This window comes from Acomys russatus, chromosome 24, assembly GCF_903995435.1.
Source record: "Acomys russatus chromosome 24, mAcoRus1.1, whole genome shotgun sequence".
NCBI lineage: Eukaryota > Metazoa > Chordata > Mammalia > Rodentia > Muridae > Acomys > Acomys russatus.
The window spans coordinates 21,979,072-22,000,552 of record NC_067160.1 but is presented as its reverse complement, the minus strand read 5'-3'; the positions used below and the strand labels follow the sequence as shown (position 1 = coordinate 22,000,552).

Genomic DNA, 21,481 nt, shown 5'->3' with positions numbered 1-21,481 from the left:
TGAAGTGTGGGTCCACGTCTCTGTTATAATGTGAATACATCTTTGTTCACTCTGACTCACAGCTCCTTCAGTCAACAAAAGTGCTTTACAGATGAGCAATTCAAAACTGCAAAATCAAAGGTGCTATGTAAAACTGTCTTCCTCCAAGGACTACTGATCATCTTACCTTGAGAAACCAGCAGACCAGATGTGACTATTTCACTTCCAGAGTACCCTGGGATGTGTATGCAATGTCACTGTCATCCTTACTTTGAAAAGGACAGTGTTGGCTAAAGCAACTGAATTGGACAGTAAATTATGCTAGACTTTTCCCATCAGTCTCTGGTTCTAAAGAGACGAATCCTTCCTCTATTTAGTATAAGTATCTATAAAATACAAGAAAGTATGATTTGCTTTTAGCATATTTATAAAGCTCTGATTTGTTATAGTTGAACATGTTCGTTAGTGTATTTTCAAACCAAATGTTCTTCATTGGAGCTGCCTATGTTTTCTATGCAATAAAATAATTTTCAAAGCATAGTCTAAAAGGCACTCCAACACCTCAGTGTTTATTGGTATCACTAAACAACCACATAATGGCTTTCAGATTATGTTTAATAAACTTTCCACTCTATTAGGCCAGAATGACATTCATAAACATATGCAGCTCTACCCTGCTTCTATCACATTTGCCTAGCAAGACCAAATCTTCAACAAACTCAGAAGCTTTGGAAACAACTCTTTAAAATAGTGATTATTCTCATTACTACCATTATAACTTTATTCTTTTTTCTTTTATTCAACTTTTTAATGACTCTTTGTGACTTTTGCATCATGCACCTCAGTCTCGTTCATCTCCCCATCCCCTCTTATCTGTCCTTGCAACCTCCTTTCCAAAAGAAAATTAAAAAATAAACAAACAAAAAAATCAAAGCACAGAAAACATCTCCTGGAGGCTGAAGTTTGTCACAGTGTCCCACAGTACACCCCTCTGTCCACACATCTTCACTTGCAAATGCTCATTGCAATGAGTCGTTGGTCTGGTTGGAGGTCTCCAGCTTCAGCAACATCGATATTGTATCCTCCTTCTGGTTATCCTGTTGTTGCCTTGTGTCATGGAGATCCTGCAGCGTTCGATTTGCAGGGCCAGCCCCTTCATATGCTCCAGCAGTTCATTGATGGGGGTAGATGTTGGGGTGGGTCAACTCAAAGCCTCAAAGTCTGGGCCTGTCTTGTAACTGAGCTTGTCAAGCTGCTGGCTTTCCCTTACCTGTACCACCAGAGTGAACCCACCAACACAATCACACTAGGCCATGCAATGTGGCAGGGCAGGGTCAACTCACTTGCTCTCATATCCTCAGGCCTGCTCACTGGCACCCATGCAACCAAAGCAGCTCCATTGTGCTGCCCAACTGAGGCCCAGGGTTCACTCTTCCAAGTGCTGCAGGAGGTAAGGGGATCCCATCTCTCCCACTCTCATACCCTGAGGGGCAGCTCTACAGAATACCACAGGAGTTGAGGGGTGAAGTATGATAGGACATCACCCCCATGGCCACCCCACCTGACATCAGATGAATGGCTAGGCCAGCTCAGCCAAGAGAGCTTTATTCTTAGATTATGAGGTAGATGCAGGAGAAAGCAGGAAAGGTGAGACTCTAGAGGTATTTTCTGGCACTGTTGCTCAGCACTGGAGCTTGAAATGAACATTGGATGTGGGCATAGATGCCTCAATGTTTGTATCTCTCTTGAAAACATTGGCTTTGCTTTCCTGGTCACATTATAGTACCAAATTTCAAGATCCCCAGGATGTTTCTAGCTTTGGTTGATGGCTGTCACTATGGCACTGGAGGACTTTAAGAGCCATTGTCATCAACCCTGAGCATTGTTGCTCAGACTTAATATTAGAATAACAATCAAATACCACAGCTATTGTTTTAATATAAACATTTGTGAGGTAGTTATAATTGCTGTGATCATGGCATAGTCCCCCGACTGTGTAGACAGGTAACCAGGCTCACAAAATTAAGCAATTAATGAATGACAGAGCATAGCTACAAAGGCTGTCTGAATCCAGACATGATGATTGTAAACGTCTTGTGGTCCTTGTTGAATAAAGAGGAACAATAGACTCCTTCTCTACAGGCCTTTGTCTAGGCTAGCGGCTTACTTGAGAAGGACATCTCTCTGTTATTTAGAGCATCATCCTATCCGGAAAGATATGTGCGAAATTTCTCAGTACTCACTACTTGAACCTGAATTCTAAGTTTCAGTTTTATTTTAATTGTTTCAAGAAAGACATTTCAGGCTTCGTGATGCACATTTTTAAACATGTCTTATATACATATTACAGAAACAGTCACATAACAGAATGCACAGCTAATGTTTCAAATTAAAACCGTGTTTTCAATATTTAGCAACAAGTCATCTCAGTGAATTAATCGCAATTTCCCTTGTCTCGATTCATTGCCATGATTTGGTGGCCGCACTCGGTCTGACTTGAGATGGTATAGGTAATATGTGATAAATTGCTTAGCAAATTAGCAATTAGGACCTTTGGCCCGTTGAATTAGGCTAGGGCACCTCTAAATTGGAGAGAGGTAGTTTTTGACATGCAGTACAGGGAACAGAGTGCTCAGGCACAGGTACAACTTCTTTCTGACCATTATGTCTAGAAAGACAAAGTTGTTTCCTTGATGGCCTATGTTGCTTGGGGATTCGATACTCTGGCCCAAATATTGAGAGCACAGATATGTTGAAGTCTGCCTGAGAGTTACAGAAATCTATGTTGCAGTAAGTATTAAGAGAGAGGACCTCAGAATGATGTATAATAAATAAATAAATAAACAAGGAGGAACAAAGATTACCTTTCACTTAATTTTTAAAAATACTAAAAAGCACATTACATGCATCCAGGGACTCTCTCACAGCACCTACCATGTGACTGGGCAGCACCCCAAGGGCCACCAGCAGTGACATTCTTAAGCCTTTCAGATTTGTACAATACAGTGCTGACTTTAATTTTTTTTTCTTCTAATACCAAGGTTTGCCAGTAGCTTTTCTAATAGGTTAATGGAACCTTCTGTCTCCTGAGGTAGAACGTATCAAAAATAAGATGTTTCCTTTGTGAGCTGGGCTCTCAACAGAACAGGCATTGACTCCTCAATTGGAAACCCCTCGGAACGGTGACATCCAGGGTGAGCACAAACAAACGATGACCTCTGCCTTGGTTATAAAGTATAGCTTCTTCTCTCCACAGCCAATGGGGCACTGAAGTCTGCAGGAAAGAATTGAAGAACATGGGAGGTCCTGTCTGTTAGCTTAGCGTAACGGACAAGTGTGGCATGAGAAGAAATAGAGATACACAGCCAAATGCTTTCTGGATTTTAACGCTGAAGAAATCCCACTTTCTGCTGATTCAGCTGAACAGCCCCTTGCCCTTTCACTTTATTTACTTCTTTAATTATTTCCTTTCTTGAGATTTTTTTTTCTTTTTATTGTAGCGTTGTTCTACACATACAAAGCACATGTGTCTGAAATAGTCTCCAATTTTTACAGGGGAGAGCAGCTATTCTACACATCATTAACATCCTGAATACTTAAAAAAGGATGGAATTCAGGAACTTGTTTATTGAGATTTTAATCTATTTATCTACTTTAGAATACGAAAAATTTATACATTACCAAGGGTTATAGTTACATTTGTAAAACTTGATGCTTTTAGATTTCAGATTAATTAACCTATATTACCTTTACTTAACACTTGTTTTTGTTTTTGTTTTTGTTTTTTTAAGAAACTTAATTTTGTTTTTGAAATTCTCAGCCATTCTAAGTCCTTGGTTTCAATCCCTGTCATCATAAATTTAAAGTATCTTTTAATAATAAAATAAGACAAAAACTAACACATAATAACTAGGCACAAAAAGCAAACAGAAAGAAAAAAAAAAAAACAAGAGAAGGCATAAGAATCAGAAACCCACTCATCATACACCCAGGGATCCCACAAAAACACTAAACGGGAAGCAATAATATAAGCTGAGAGGACCTGTGGCTACCTGTGCAAGCCCCATGCTTACTGCCTCAGTGTCTGGGAGTTCATATGAGCTTTGCTTCTGTTGACTTGGAAGCCCTTACTTTTTGATGTTCTTATACTCTTTCTGCCTCTTCTGCTGCAGGTTCCCTGCACCCTAAAGGGAGGGATTTAGTGAAAACATTCCATTTAGGGCCAAGTATTCCAAGTCTCTCACTCTCTGTCTGGCTGTGGGTCTCTGCATTTGCTGTAGCAGAAGCTTCTCTGATGACAGCTGAGGAAGGCACTGATCTGTGAGTACAGCAGTATGTCATGAGGAGTCGTTCTATGGCTATGTTTTTGTTTCTTAGGGCAGTAGTATTTGGTTTTACCCTAGATTCCCATGTCACTTTATCAATTCCATTAGCGTTCTTCCCAGTAGACGGCAGTGGGAGATTCCAAAGTAGATGGTATATTTAGTTTGACTATTGACACCTACTCTGGTTAAACACTTCTCCACATGTGGAGACTCCTCACTAAAAAGCTGTGGATTGACATACTAAGGACGTCGCAGTTGTGGTGCCTAATAAAAGAGCAAATGAAAAAAAAAAAAAAAAGAGACGGAAAGAGGACAGTAAAACCCGTACTTTGTCGTAGAAACAACTTGATATTTACAATGGAGTCCCCAGTTTCCCCAGGCCCTTCGGTCTACAGTAAGTGGCCTTATCTGCCATAGCTATAAAGTAAATGTTTTCATTCCTTCTTATTTTTTCTGTTTGAGTTTTTCCTTTCATTTTTTAACATTGAACTTAATGAGTACAAGTTCTGATTGTGTCATCTGTCAGAAATGCATGGGTTGACAGACCATAAATTATAAGCCAACTAAAACAAAAAAGGCTAAATAAGAAGCCATAATTCAGACAGATTAGATTAACAATAGCAAGAGTAGGCTGATAAAACCATAACGTTTGGATCATTAACTTGTTGATTGAATTAAGAAGTGCTCATAAATTTAACATTTTCTCAATAATATTTTAAAGCCGAAATAATATTTTTAGAGCTTAATTTTTACTGGTCTTGGAGAGCTGTTTTGTTTTCTCCCCTTGTTTCTTAGAGCTTTTCGTTTGTGAGATTACCAGGCATGGGTATATTTTTACTTAAGTAATGCTTAAATAAGTCTACCTTGGTGGTCTTAAGTCTTCAAGATGTACTGCCTTAAACTCACATAAAATAAAATGAGAGATGGAGGGAGGGACAGAGGGAGGGAGGGACGTAGGGAGAGAGAGAGAGAGAGAGAGAGAGAGAGAGTATTTCAAAGACCAGATGTTTGCTCACTCACACTTACAGCAGGGAAAAGGTAAGTAAGAATATAATATGACAGGAAGCACATTGCTATCCACAACCACTGTTCAATAGCGTAATAAGACAAAGATTTAAATATTTTTAAAATTTCTAGTTTTATTCTACATACTATATGTGACCAAAAAAAAAAAAAAAAAAAGAGAGAGAGAGAGAGAGAGAATTTGAAATGGCTTGTGTTTTCTCTTCCTTTTAGAGTGCAAACCACATAGTTGCCTAAAGGTTAAGAGTCCCCAGCTGCAGGAGCACACTTGAAGTGATCAACCTCTTGTGCGTTCATTTGGTTCAACAACGCCTATAGGGTTTCACCTGCAGTCCTAGTTATTTTTCTTGTTATTGTGGCAAAACACTCTGACAAAAGCAATTTAAAGAAAGAAGGGTTTGAGGGTGCAATCCATCATGGTAGAAAAGCCTACATGAGAAGAGCCTGAGGCAGCTGTTCACACTGCACTCACAGTCAGGAAGAAGGGAACAATGAAAGCCTGTCCTGAGTTAGCTTCCTCCTTATAGACAGTGCAGGATCAAAGCCTAGGAAATGGTACAGCCCAGGGTTTGGGTGGATCTTTCTGTTTCAATTAACCTAATCTAGACAATCCCCCACAGGCTTGCCCAGAGGCTAACCTGATCTAGACAATCCGTGCCCCCCCCACACACACATACACACAGACATGAGCCTGATCGAATCTCTACTATTGAACTCTGGTGTTAAAATCCCAGTATCAGTCCTTAAATCCCACTCACAGATTTTTAGATAGTACAATACTCGAGGAGGGAATGAAAGAAGACACTAACTCCATTTTGTGCTCAGTCTCCATTAAAGAACAAGACCTGACCTAGGCCTGATGCTGTTCACTTCCAGGAACAGACCATAAAAATCCTCCACCTAAGCTAGCCATGGTGGGGCACGCCTTTAATCCCAGCACTCGGGAGGCAGATGCAGGTGAATCACTGTGAGTTTGAGGCCAGCCTGGTCTACAAAGTGAATCCAGAACAGCCAAGGCCACACAGAGAAACTCTGTTTCGAAAAACAAAACAAAACAAAACAACAACAAAATCCCCCACCTGAAGGGCAGCCCAGAGATAATCACAGGACCTTGAAGAAATCTTATCTCAAGACTGGGTACCTATGCTTGACACCTTTATATAGTTTAAGTATCTCATTTTGTGGTTAAACCTTCGTGATACAAAAATATGGTCCGCTGGCCACAGGGACCTTGGCCAATCAAAAACCAACCAATATAAATGCTTTGCTGCCCACCAATCAGGTTTTAGATTACCTGACTCTTGCTGGAATTCCCCTCTTTACCTCTAAAAAGGCCTGCTTGTGTACATCCAGGACCACTATTTTATAACCTGGCTGACCCCTGCATGCAGGATTCTTGCTTCCTTGAAATTAAAAATACTCTTGCTGATTGCATATGTGAGTGGTGGTTTCCAAGCAGTGATTTCTGGTTTTAGCACCCAGAGGCTAACCTGATCCAGATAATCTCCTACAGGCCAGAGGCTAACCTAACCTAGACAATCCCCCACAGGCATGTCCTGAGGCTAACCTGATCTAGATAACCACCCATAGATGTGACTGGAAATTTAGTTCCTATTCCAGATTCAAGTTGACAGTAAACACTGACCATCACATCTACTGTGGGAGTCACATGATTACAAAAGAAATGAAATTATTTGTCCCTAGAAATCTCTGACAAAATGTATGTGTCAAAGAGCTACAATTGGGGAATATAGAAAGAATGAGAATGTTTTGTGTTTTCACTGAAGCTGCCCTTAGTAATAAAATACAGTAAGTTTTATGGTATGGTTTAGAATAAGATTTTTTCAATACTTTAAACATTTTCTATATTATATAAAGAGAAATTTTGTTCATCGCTTATCTCACAGTAGTCTGGAACACAAAATAAGAGAAGACGCCTCTGTGTGAGAAGTAGATTGGACACTTCAGTGAAGTCAGAAGATCCTGGGAAACTGGCAATGCCCAGAACACACTGGGAGCAGCACTGTTTGCTTTTGAGACTTTAGGAGGCTTTGTTATAAGGTAACTATCTAAATATAAATCACTAATTCAGTTTTTCAGTTCTCCAAGTTGATTCCCCGTGTTTAAAAAAAAAACATTCTGATGAATATTCACAATCCCAAGGTCACTTATGATGAGACCACTTCTTGCACGCCTTGAATGCTGAACGACTAGCCGTGCTCATGCTGTCTTAAGACCAGTGATAAAAAGGCTTGGGAGCCTGGCTCAGGGCCATCCATAGTTCAGAACTAACTAGGCGGAGTAGGAGAATTCTTTAACTAGTGCACGATGAAATGAAATACTTGAAAATAAGAGAAATCGGAAAACCTGAATTCAAAATTCTTCTCCTCACAAAGAAAATTCACCACTTATTGAAAAAAAAAAAAATTTTACAACCTCTTATGTAAAACTTTTTTGTCCCAAAGAATAATCGTGTTTATTTAGGAATAACATTATGCAGTTGTGTCCAACTTTTTGCCATTACAGCACATTTTCACCTACAAAATTCACACAAGAAACACTCTTCTTTATTATTATTGTTATTCTTTCATACAATACGTCATGACTATAGCCTCCTATCCCTCCACTCCTTCCAGTCCCCTCCCCCTATCTCCTCTCCCCCAGATCTACTGTTCCTTCTTTTCCCTTAAGAAGAGAGCAGGCCTCCCACAGATATCAGTTGAACACAGCATAAGATGTTATTATAAGGCTAGGCACAAACTTTCATATCAAAGCTGGACACAGAAACTCAGTAAGAAATAAAGAGTCCCAAAAGCAGGCAAGGGAGTCAAAGACAACCCTCACAGCAGGATATCATTAGGAAACACTTAATTGTTTTTTTTTTTTTTTTTTTTTTTTTTTTTTTTTTTTTTTTTTGCTAGTCATGTTTGCTTCTACCCTTGGTCCCTGGGCTGTAAGATCAATAACACAAGTGGCAATGGAGCAAGGAGAACTCTCTTCCATTGTTGGTGGGAGTGAAAACTTGTACAACCACTTTTGGAATCAATATGGCGGTTCCTCAGACAATTGGGAATCCATATTCTCTTGACCAAGCTACACCACTCTTGGGCAGATACCTAAAAGGCATTCTATCCTACCACAAGGACACTTGCTCAAGTATGTTCATAGTGGCTTTATTCATAATAGTAAGAAACTGGAAACAGCCTAAGTATCCCTCAATGGAAGAATGAATAAAGAAAATGTAGCACATTTATACAATGGACCATTACTCAGCTGTTAGAAAAAAATAACAGGAAATTTGCAGGCAAATGGATAGAACTGAAAGAAAAATCATCCTGAGCAAGACAACCCAGAGCCAGAAAGACAAGCATGATATGTACTGACTCACAAGTAGATATCAGTTGCTAAGTAAAAAATAATCATGCTGCAATCCACAGACACAGAGAAACTAAGTAATAAGGAGGGCTCAAAGAGAAATGTATGGATCTTCCTGAGAAGGGGAAATAGAACAGATTTTGTAAGTGGATTGGGAGTGAAAGATCAGGTGGGAGAAGGAGGAATGGAGGAAGAGAGTACTGGGAGAGGCAACTGGGATTGGGGGGCATTTGCAGGGAGACGTGGAAACCTAGATCAATGGAAATTTCCTGGAACCTATAAAGGTGACAGTAGAAAAGAGTCCTAGTCATGGAGAATGCAGAGTATGAGCCTGCCATCTTCTACAACTATGCAAAGCTTCCAGTGGTGAAACAAGGACACCAGCCCAACTACAAAACCTTCAACCTACAGCCTATCCTGCCAGCAAGACGTGCTGTGGCAATGATGGCTCAGGACTTATGAGAGTGGCCAACTCATCTACCTGGAGGCCCACGTTATGAGAGGGAGCCCATGCCTAATAGTGTCTAGACTGCCAGAGTCCAGAAACTTATGTAGAGCCTTTGTGCAAGATATGTTTGAAGTTGAAGGGGTTTTGGATTGGGGTTATTTTTTTTCTCAACTCCAGAAAACAATATGGCAAATTACCTACATATTAGAGAATAGCCAGAGTGAATTCTACAAAACTCTGGAGCATATACAACAAAATAGCTGGCTAATCACACTAACAAGAACAAAGAACATAATCAAGTCCATGACTGTTATGGTCAGGTTTTATCACCAAATGAGCTGCAAAACTTTCTTGGCTTTTGGCATTATTTGGACCAGAGTGTAGATAATGGGTGACAGATCCATCACTGTTTTTCTTCTGCATATTTTGAAGGCAATCATCCCATGGTAGCTGCAAATATTAGCACATCATTAATAAATCACAACAAGAAATTTTTTCTGATTTGCTATCTTAACGTTTATCTGAATTGAGATTATTTGCCCAGAAAAAGGAAATAGCTTCTTTTAGGTTGCCAAGACCTCATGAATTACAAAGGTTTGGAGCACCTCTATTCTTCCCTACCTGGAAAGGAGGGTTAGTGGAAGTGACGTAGGTCTTGGGAAGGTACAACCAGAAGAATATTGCCTAACTGCAGTGTAGCGCTAGAGGTCATAATAAAAATGGTCATAGAAAATATCCTCCTTGCCAGAGAAGCAAGCATCCAGAAAACTCTGTCTGTAGAATGGCTGTGTATGGTTTCTACTTAAGAAAATTAGCCCTGTTCAGATTATAACACTATAAATAACATTTTAATACTGCATAACTTGACTGTGGCATGCTCATATTGCCTCTTCATTATGCCAGCCATTTGCCCATTTTCTAGCATCGCCCAACAGCCCCCCTGTCCCCTCCCCCCCACCCCCTCCAACCAGAACAGGTGCACATGGCTGCTGCATATTTTCACTTGCAAGTTTCTGTATTTATCGACTTTACATGTGGTTAAAGTGTCTTATTTAAAAAAAAATATATCGTTGACAATAACCGAGTAATTACACAGTCATTGCTTCAATCTGGCAGTATAAATCATTGTGATTTAACCTACAGTAGTAATAAAAATAAATGATATTGTTTTTGGTTCATTACTGCTGATCTAATAAAATGTAATGAATTAAGAAATTTCCTAAGTGAAACAGTCTCATAAAAATAACAATTTACTAATGGTGCTGTAACACCCAATGTGAATGAATTTAGAAAGAATAAGCATTTTAATAAGAATCTATCTTTAAGAAAATTTCTAAACCGTTCTCCTTATCCTCTTTTTTTTCTAGTCCAAGTGCATGTTTTGATTGCATCCTTAGAAAGTGTTACCAGGAACTGTAGCCTCAAGATGATTGCTTGTTTATATAAAAATTTTAATAAAAATTCCAGGAACTTGTGAGTTTCTGGGTAGCCTATATGAATTTAAGAAGGGAAGACATACTCCATTTTCTGGGAATGCCTATGTGCCAAGATATAATTTTTTCAAGAAGTATGTGAAATATATTTACTATATGCAGACCATCTAGCCTATGCCTGAACTATCCATGTCTGGGGTGCAGCCTTAGATTTTTGAAGGTTTCTTCCATGAATGTTTATCATTATGTAGTGTTCATAACAGATGTGGGCAGTGAAAATCCAGGAAGGAATCGAAGGACAAGTGAACTTTCTTGTTTCTTTCTTCCACTTTGTTTCAGACTTTCTTCATTAAAGGTTATTAACCACCAAAGTGCATTCCTCCAGGTCTCTGACACCGATGTTGCTCTGGAGCTTGACATATGCAAAGCTAGGTGGAGAGAGAAGATGAGAACTCCAAGTTGCCTAGAAGGCTCTATTCCAGGCCTAGAGGCTGCTTACCAGGGGTAATAGTTCAGGCTGGGTACCACAAGATCGACAGCACACAAACATGCCCAGGAGGGAGATCACCATATGGCCACATCATGTCCTCAGCAAAAGCTTGTCCGGGGTCTGGAAGACAGTATTCATGGCTACCCCTGCTCCATATAGCTCAATCCCATCTGTGGCCATTTCTTCTAGGAGTAGATGAAAGACCTGTGCTAAGGCTTCTGCAAGCCAGAGGCCACTGGACAGATGATCTTAAGAAGTGACACTAATATTTTCCCATGCTATATAGGTTAGCGTGACATCACTGTGCCTGCTCCAAGGGATCAGGACCATGTCAGGCTGAGATGATGCCTCTGTTGCAGTCAGAACCACAAACCAGCCAAAGTTAAGTGAGATGTGGCCTTCTTCATCAAGAATGCTGCCTGTTTAGGGCTATGATAACACATGCTATTTACATTTGGCAAGATGAGTTCAGAGCAAACTCCAGCCTGTTGATTCCTCACACATGGTTGCCAGGAACAGCTAAAGGGATGGGAATAGCCATGGGAGAGCAACACCCCATCTTAAGACACCAAGGCTGGCTACTTACCATGAACAATTCTTGGAATGTTCAACTTGGAGCTTTCAGGGATTGCCCAGACAGCCAAGATACTTCACACTGTGTGCTGGGAACAGAGGAAGGGGTGTTCACTCTACATCAGAACTGATAATACAAATCTTATTTCCTGGAGGTCTCCAGAGTTCCACAAGGCCCGGATGAAAGCTTGGAGTCTGTTGGGTAAGGACCAGTGGAAGGGACCACAGTGAATTCAAATGTTGTCTCTAGGCCACCAGGGCAGCATCCAAGCTTACTTCCTCTGGCTGCATCAGAAGAAGAACAGGCTCTGGACAGCAGGAACAGTCTAAAGTTAGCATGCTGGCTACTGACCAGATAGCAAGCAGTCCAGGGCCTTGTACACAGCATCAGGCTCACTGGCATCAGAGTCTTCAATGACCAGTAGCAGGCTGGCGAAGCCAGGTGCCTTAAGGAGCATATCAAAGAAAGCCCTGGAACACCTAGGACCTGTCTTCACTGATATCACAGCACAGGGCAGCAACACCATGGCCAATGGCACAGATGAGTTGCTCTCAGAGTGGAAGTGCTGTAATATTCGAGCCAGAAACCCACTATTGGCAAGGTCAGCCAGGGTGCCAGGACAGCTGGGAATCAGGAGAACATGGTACCTGGTACCGGGCACAGTCTGTTGACTGAAGCTTAGTGAGGATGGCCTATTCCTTGAGGCAGAAATCTTGTACCCAATGTGCAGTGTTGTCAGTCACATTCACAAAGTTCATCGCTTTCCCCCAGGTGTGGCCACCTGTAGGCTGAAGGCAGCGCTGGTCAATATGAAGCTGTGGAAGAAGAACTGGACTGACTCACTTTCTGTAGTGCCACTGGCTACCAGGACAGCTGCAGACCTGCTTGGCAGCTGCTCTGACACCTGGCTTCACACCTGCTGTATATTCCCCTAATTCTTATTAACAAGGCAGCCAATATTCAGAAATTGAAGAGCTTGTCTCTACCCTTGGTGGGTATCCTCCGAAAGGGCCATTCCAGTTTTCTCTTACTGAGGGTGGACTTCCGACTTGTTTCTTTATTTGTAAGTTTTTCTCTGTGTCTCTCAGCGGCTTTCCTCAAGCTCTTCTTCCCTTTTGAGTATCTACCTATAAACATCACAGCAAGAGTCCAAGCTAGATCTGTTTTTCATTCCTTCTTAAGTTAGGAGGTACAAAATGACTTGAAATTTACATCTCTATATTCCTTTACTTTGAAACAAAAGTGTCAGCATTTCATTAGTGTAATGTACCTAATGAAAATAGAACCTGAAAGACATTACTTTTTTCCTCTGGTCATGAAAATGCTACATGTTAACTGTGGAGGGGAATATAAACATGGAAAATGGCTCTCCTTTGACATCACGTCCCCACATCGTATTAATATGCAAAATCTATCACTTTTAGAATTATTGCCCATTGTTTAAGACTCGAGTGTGTGTGCCACCAAATTAGCAAATCAACTTGACCCTGTTTCTTCCTCAAGGTTTCCACCTGCCCTATAGTTCTTTCATGTTTCTGGGTCACACATATGATCAAGAGCCTAAAGGTGCCTCTGGTTACTCAGTGATTTATTCACATCTGGCTTTGCCAAAGAGTGATCAAGACTGATTGGTGTTATGATCATCAGCAACATTAGCAGAAATGAAAAGCAGGGAAAATGACGCATGTATACTCAAAATCATCTCTTCTAGCTAAAAGCAAAAATACATATACAAGCATGCAAAAACATCTCGACATAGGGCCAAAGCTTTTATCAGGGTGCTCAGTGTTGAAGGGAATTTTAAAAGAATTCTACCTTTGAAATCTGTATTTCAATTATTTCCAGAACTAATTTCTTAAAAATTGTATGAAAATGTAAATATACCTGCAATGTAAGAACTCTTATTTTTGTATTCTTTCAAACCATTAATCTTATGTCACTTATCATAAGAGTTGTGTATGAAGACTCAGTCTGGGACCAGTAGATGCTTTGAAGTGCTTGTATTTCCAGGATCAGAACCTGAGTTCCATCCTTGAGATCCATATGACATATGGGAAGAACCAAATATCTGCACGTTGTCCTCTGACCTCAACATGCATATGTACGCATGCACATACACATACACACACACAGAAGCACTCATGCATGTATGCACTCACATGTGTGCACAAGCAAAACAGATAAATAGAATCTTTCCCTTCTGTATAAAACATTTCATTTTTATCTATTCAAAGTTTAATTGAATTATAACGATAAATCTGAGAAACATAGAAAGATTCTTGCTCATTTAATGAAACTCAGCTCCACTGAACAGTTCACGTGATGAGAATAGAAGCATCAAGAATCCAACCTCCCAAAGCAGTGGTGGTGATGGCAAGTTCAGTGTTGTTAGGTGACTAAGAAGTGAGTTCGGCTAACATAACTCAATTAGTTCTCATTAACTGAGTAACTGTATTTATAGATTTCTGCTTATTCCATCTAATATATTACTTACATATTGGGTAGGCAGAAACAGCCTTAAGACCTAGGGTTTTTAGTATATTTATGTGATTTCTTCAAACAGCTGCTCCAAATAAAATTTAACTCTTCTACTACTAATGGGTATTTCCAATTTATAATTAACAACATCTTTCACATTTTTAAAGATTTTTTTTCATTTTTTACTTATGTATACAGTGGTCTGTCTGCATGTGCACCGGCAGGCCAGAAGAGGACATTGGATCACATTATAGATAGTTATGAACCACCATGTGGTTGCTGGGAATTGAACTCAGGACCTCTGGAAGAGCAGTCAGTGCTCATAATCTCTGAGCAATCTCTCCAACCTGGCACATTTTTGTGAACTTTAGAAATTTAATTACTAATGCAAGTTGAATGAATGTTTTCATATAATCAATGAATATTCTAATTCTACTTGAACATACATGCTTTTGCAGATACAGATGTGTGGTGTGAATGGATGCTGGGGATTGAACTCTGGCTCTTCTATTCTCTTGGCAAGAACTTAACAGGCCAAGCATGAGGTAAGTAATCTCTACAGATATTACACACGTCCCTAGAGAGACAGTGTACATTCATTGAACCTGTGTCCAGACCGTTTCATCTTGTGATTTGATAAGTAAACTATTTCAATTTCTCTTTTAATTCTTATTTCTTTGGTTGTGAGGTAAAATGCTAATGTAACATTTCTGGTGTCGATCAGATCTACTTAGGACTCTGTTTCTTTCACTGACTTCCTTGTTAAGCTCTTTGATAGTGAAAGTTAGACTATCTATGAAATATTTTTTATAAAAGTGTGGTCTTTAATTTTATCCAATACTGTTATTGTTTACAAATCAACAACCACTTGTTGCTTGCCGGATGACCTGTTACTCCAAGAAGACTCTGTAACTTTAACATGGGTGACTCTTGCGTGACATACATTGAAAACACTTTGTTTTATGCTGATTTCTGTTATAATATGCATTTTTCAGGAAGTAATTTTGAAAGCAGTAAGTACTTGAAAGTAAGTCAAAAGTTGCAACTTTTATTAAATTCTACTTTTCTGATCTCCTTTCTCAAGGCTTTCCTTTGGAATCTAAGGGACATTTTATAGTGCTCAAATGCATTGTTTTTTCCAAATAGTGTTCTGTTTTTTCATATTAGGTCTGTGTGCTATTGATACTGGTTGATAATTGCATTTTTGTGTTGTTCTTTGTTACTTAGGTAAACACGTTTATTAGTTTCTATTTTTGTATTTTATTATTTTGCTTTAGGCTGTTTAGTGTTCTCTTCACACAATTAAGTCAAACGCAAGGACATTCCTTCCATCCTTCTATGTATTGAATAGGCAGGAAGAAGGCACTTAAGTTAGCCCTGTTCTGTAGAACACATGCTGGACTTTTCTTAGCTACCCTTGGTCACACTGAGGATGTTCCCTCAACTCTTTCTCGAGAGCTTTGTTAAAACCATCGAACTTTGTCAATCACCTTTCATTGATTAGGCAATCATACAATGTACTCACTCCTTTAACTTGCTGAATTGTGAAACACACTGATTAATTACAGAATACCTCACTAGCTGGAACCCAGGAATAAAGTTCAGTTGTTCAGGTGTGTGTGTTTTCTGTAACATTCATTAGAACTGAACTTGTTAATACTTTAAACAGTTCTGCACCTTGTTTTTACAGGGTACTGCTCAATAGTTTCCTTTATTTTTACTTTTTTTTTTTTTTTTTGGTACTATTTTGTCTTGTTTGGCAATCAGTGTAATACCAAGAACATATAAAAGAATTATAAACTCTTTCCTTTTATTTTAGAAAGTAAATACAAAGAGTTGGGATTGGTTAATTATTTTTAGCATTTGGAAAACTTAGTGAAACCACTTGAACCTTCTTCCTTAGGGTTTTAAATTATGAAAACAACTCACTTAATAATTATTAATGGCATCTCCTGTTCCTCCCAAAAGAATTTGTATATTCCCTCTTTGTTTCTCTTTCTTAACTGTTATTAAAGTTTCTTTTAATTTTCCTTTTAATTTTACTGATTTATCCAAGAAGCACTGCTTTGCCAGCAGATTTGTTTCTTTCTTATTTCCTGTTTTCTTATTTTGTTCATTTCTGATGTTGTATTTATTCTTTCTTGGGGACACATGGATTTCCCCCTGGGCACAGGATAGAATATATTTTACCAGTGGACTTGGGGTTAGATGGAATGGGAAGAAAAGGAAGGAGGGAGAATGGTAGATAGGGTAGAGGGAGAAAATATAAGTAGAGACAGTTTGCATTGTAGGGCGTATGAGAGATGATATAGAAACCAAGTACAGTGAAAGCCTCTTGGATTCTATGGGAAAAATACCAACAAATTGATGCTTAATAATATTCTGCTATACTTATAGTCAAGTGCCTTAGCGAGCAATCATGAGAGAAGCTTCTTCCAGCAAATGGGAAAAGATTCAGAGACCCGAAGCCTGACATGAGGAGAGAGAGACTAAATTGGAGGTCTCCATCAAATCACACCCCCACCTCTGAGATCAAGAAACCCCATGGAAGAGGAGGAAGAAAGAGTTTAAGAGCCAGAGGGACGGAGGACCCCAAGAGACCAAGGCTTTCTGAATGAACTAAGCAAGGAACTTATGAAATTGCAGAGACTAAGTTAGCAAGCACAGGGCCTACACAAATTTGCACCAGGTCCTCTGCATATATACTATAGCTTTTATCTTAGGTTTTTTCCTTGGGACTCCTGAGTGTAAGAACAAGTGCATCTCTGACTCATGTGCCTGTTGTTGGGATTCTTTTTCTCCTGTTGGGTTGCCTTGTCCAACTGCAATATGTTGACTTTTGCTTTATCTTACTGTATTTTATTTTGTAGTGTTTGGTTGTTATCTCTTAGAAGCATGTTCTTTTCAGAGGGAGAGAAAGAGCGGAGGAACTGGAAGGAGTAGAGGGAGAGGAAATTATTTTCAGGATACACTATGTGAGTAAATAATCTATTATCGATAAAAGGAAACACCATAAGAAAACAAAGACTTTATTAATCCTCACAATCTTATTATCTGACATTTTCATCTCCTCCAGAGGAAAAAATGATAAACATCACTAGACAACCGGCCCATCTCCTACCCTAGAACAAGCTCACTTCACAGTTCTTCCTTGGCCTCTTTTTTGGTTTCTGTTTCCAGGTTCTTACTGCTGCTCTTACCCTGAAGTTTCTCTATGGTGAGCCATGTGGACATATCTTACCTTACTCATCTCTTCATCAGTGATGGAAATTTGGGGCTCTTCATTTGCATATTGCTCATGGGAATATTCTTTGCAAGGTTTTATATAGGCACGTGTTTTCACTCCTCTTGATTATAAACCAAAGCGTAGAATTGATTTTGAGATAAGTCTACAAATTGTTTTGAAGAATATCATACTATTCTCAGTTACTATAGCATTTATATCTCACAAATATTATATACAAAATTTTCTCTGCATCATTATCGATACTCCACATCCTCTTAATTATTTACAAATAAAGTTGAATTTAAAGCTGTAATTTTCTTTCAATTTTCTGTATTTCTCATGATTCTCATGATTCTCTTCACTTTTTTTTTTTTTTTCCGCTTTTTCAAGGCAGCGTTTCTCTATGTAGCTATGTAGCCTTGGCCATGTAGACCAGGCTGGCCTCAAACTCATAAAGATCCACCTACCTCTGCCTCCCAAGTGCTGGGGTTAAAGGCATGCACCACCACACTTGACTCAAGACATTTGATTACCAGGGAATTGAAGCCTGGACTCTCTTCACTTATTTTTACTTTCTGTCTTATTTTGTAGAAAGTATATATGCTTATAGAGTAACATTTTAATTCCTGTAGTGATACTTAAGATTGTATTTTGAACCATTTTCTTAGTAGACGATCTATACATCCTCAAATTTATTCTTATTTATTTCAATCTATATCAATTTTGCTGTGATTTATTTCCAATGAAATAGTGAAATTCCACTACCATATTGTAGAGTACTCCACTCTCTCATTTTTGCCACAGCTATTACACATGTGATAGTCATGTATGACATAAAATAAATAATTCAGTGACATAGTTATCGTTTTACATAACTAACTGTTTAGAAAGCTAAGTGGAGCGGGGGCTGGAAACATGGCTCAGTTGGTAGAGTCGTTCATAGGTGTCATTCATGAAGGACTGAGTTCCATCCCAGCACCTCATAAACACTGACCCTGTTGCTGCACCCCTGAGGGAAGAGGAAGCAGGAGGATCACAAGTTCCAGGTCATCCTTGGCTACATATGTGAGTTGGCGGACAACTGGGGAATGCATGAAACTGTAGGTGTAATGTGAATGAATACATATAATTAGTTGTTTCTGTTTACCTTTGGCTTTTTTTTTTTTTTTTTTCTGTTCTACCTATGGTTTTCAGTGACCATGTTGTCATTTGTTTTACTGCAACAATTTTATATCAACCCACTCTCATTGTGCTGCCGTTGTCAAATACATCACATTATGACGGGCAACATCATTATATGCGTGTATGTTAAGAAATTGACTAACAAAGGCTCAAGATGATTTGAAAATGCAATTACATCATCAAATAGTACTTACATAATTACCCCCATTCTCTCTCTCCACCTCCTCTCCCTGCTTGCTCTCCTTCTCTCTCTTCTCTCTACCCCTCCCCTTTCTCTCTCCTTCCCTGCTGGCCCCCTACCCTACCCCCCACATACACCTCGCTCCCCTCAGGTGCCACTTACTTCATGCTTGCATAACTTTTTAAAACTGCTTGTAGAAATGGAATGTCTGTATCACTGCCCTACAAGGCTCAGGGGCTATCACAGAAAGAGTGGGCAGAAAGATGTTTGAGCCAGAAGTCAGGGAGAGCTGAAGGAAACAGAAATTTATGGGCAGGACAGGACTGTTGCACACATGAACTTGCAGCAGTTAGTTGCTTGCTTAAGACCCACACAATCAAGCCAACCAGCATTATCCCATGGGGCATGGAGAGGCTTATGAGCCTAACTAAGGAGCTATTGAGAGTTGATATCTTCCGGGAGGAGGGAACATCAGGTTCTTTATGGGTGTGGTCAGCATAAATTGAATTCCATGAGTTACTAAGAATAAAAGAGGACTGGAGGGTGGAACTGGGAAAAATGAAGGAAAGAGTTTGGATGAATCTGATCAAAATGCGTTGTATAAAACTTTCAAATAATTAATAAAAATACTTCACTTAAAATCTGCTTGTGGAGTAGGGACCATTAGGAACAGACCTACTCTTGTTTTCTCTGGGCGTGTCCCTACTCAACAATCACTTTTGAAAGCTAAATTAATTAATATTAAATTCTTAGATGACAAGAACTCCAAGACTTTGTGTTACTCTAGTCTACCAGCTTCCTGTGTTTGCATGAGAATCAGGTGGTAATCCTACTGGTGTTTCCTGTATATGACCTCATCTTACACTTTCTAATTTTGTGATTTTTAAAATTTTGAATTTAGCATGCAGCTACATCTATGACACGACTGGGTGTAGTTTTTGTTGTTGTTGTTGTTGTTGTTTGTTTCTTTGTTTTTTCATTTCGTTTTGTTTGTTTGTTTATGGTTACTGTGGCTGGTAGAGTGGAGTTTTCTAGCAAAGGAGGCTTTCAGTTATATTTCAGAGTCTCCATTTTGTGCCTTTATCTCTATCTTCCCTAGGGACTGCACAAGATAGAGGCTGGTAAATGTAGTGGAGCCACACACTCCCCGAAAGCTCTGCTAGTTTCGTTTATCCTTTGTTTCCCTCTTCATTATGAAGTAAAAATGTCAAATTTGTTGGTTCTTTGCTCAGATCCCCTGGAAAACTTTATTGAATTCTGACATTTAATTTATTACATTTTTCTGCTGCCAAATTTCTACTCAGTTCTCTGAAATAGATATTATTATTTTTACTGCGGAAACTTTCCTTTAGTCCTTAAAGCATGGACTCTTTAGTTTAGGTTTTTTTTTTTTTTTTTAAGTTTAATCATAAAATGAATGGATGCTTACTACAGGAATCTTGACAAATAAGAAGGATACCAAAAAAGTAACATTTGTAAGTAAGTGAGATCGCAAAGTTTTTTACTTTCTGTGTGTTGCTTGTTTCACAAGGACTCTTTAGTTCTTTAAACATACTCATTAGAGCTTCTTCAATAAGTGTGTTGTTTAGTCCCCTTAAAACCAATGTATTTATTTTATCCCCATGAGTCACAGTTCCTCTTTCTTTACATATTTTATATGTATTTGGTAAAATTTCACATTACATATACGGTTTTTAAAGACAAGATATGTGCATTCAGTCATGGTAATGGTTTGCTTCTTTATTTATTTGGTGACTTGGCTGATTTAATTCTGCAGTCTATATTACTAATTCAACCTTGGTCTGTAAATTGCATTGTTTGGACAGACTCCTAGGGATTGCTGATGAGTCAGCATAACCTACTTACTGGTCAAAAAGACACACTTAATACTCTGGTGGTGTTGAATATTCTTATCACGGTGTCTATCCTATTGCTGTGGAGAGACATATGACCAAGGCAAATTATAAAAGGAAGCATTTAGGTGGGGACTTGCTTACAATTTAAGATGTTGGCTCTGTTTCTTAACAATTAAACTTTATTATACAATCCAACTAGCTTACACAAGAGGGAAAAAAGGTTAAAGGGAAAAAAGAGTGAACCTTTCGGTAGCCATTCCATGGGACAGGTCCCTAGGTGTCTCTGGCCTGCGCGCTGGTCTGGCCTATTCACTGATCCTCCTTCCAATCCACATGTGCTCAAGCCCAGTCAGAACCTGCTGCTCCTCTCTCCTGTCCGCCTGCCTATCTGTCACGTGCAAGGGGTGGTCTCCCTCTCCCATTGAGGGTCGATTAGAAACACAATAGTCCAGGTAGAGTACCCAGGTCCGCTTCCTGAAATCCAGGCCAAAAATGGCTCCACCCAGTCTATCTCAAGGTTAATCTCAGGAAGTATCCATGGTGTGTCCAAGGGCAAAGCCCACCAAGATTGCTTTCCCTTGTGATAAAGCTTACAGTCCTTCCCACATTCCGAGCCTAATTCCATGATGCAGGTGGGCAAGCCGGAAGACAGGCATGGTGCGGGAACACTAGCTGAGAGCTTACATGTTGAGACAACAACCAGGAGGCAGAGCCAGAGAGAGAGGACTCAGTGAAAATGGTGTGGGCTATTTCAACCTCAAAGCTCACCCCAGTGGCACACCTCCTCCAACAAGGCCACACCTCCTAATCCTTCCAAATTCTTTGTATTTACTATGGAACAAGCATTCAAATACATGTGGACACGGGAGCCATTCTCATTCAAACCACCACACAGTAGGTGGCATGAAAGA

At 39.4% G+C, this 21,481-nt stretch overlaps 1 pseudogene; it reads right to left on the bottom strand.

The window, feature by feature from the left end:
- Positions 1 to 11,936: 11,936 nt before the first annotated feature.
- LOC127207680 (glutamine amidotransferase-like class 1 domain-containing protein 1) lies at positions 11,937 to 21,226 on the bottom strand (annotated as a pseudogene).
- Between the last annotated feature and the right edge of the window lie 255 nt (positions 21,227 to 21,481).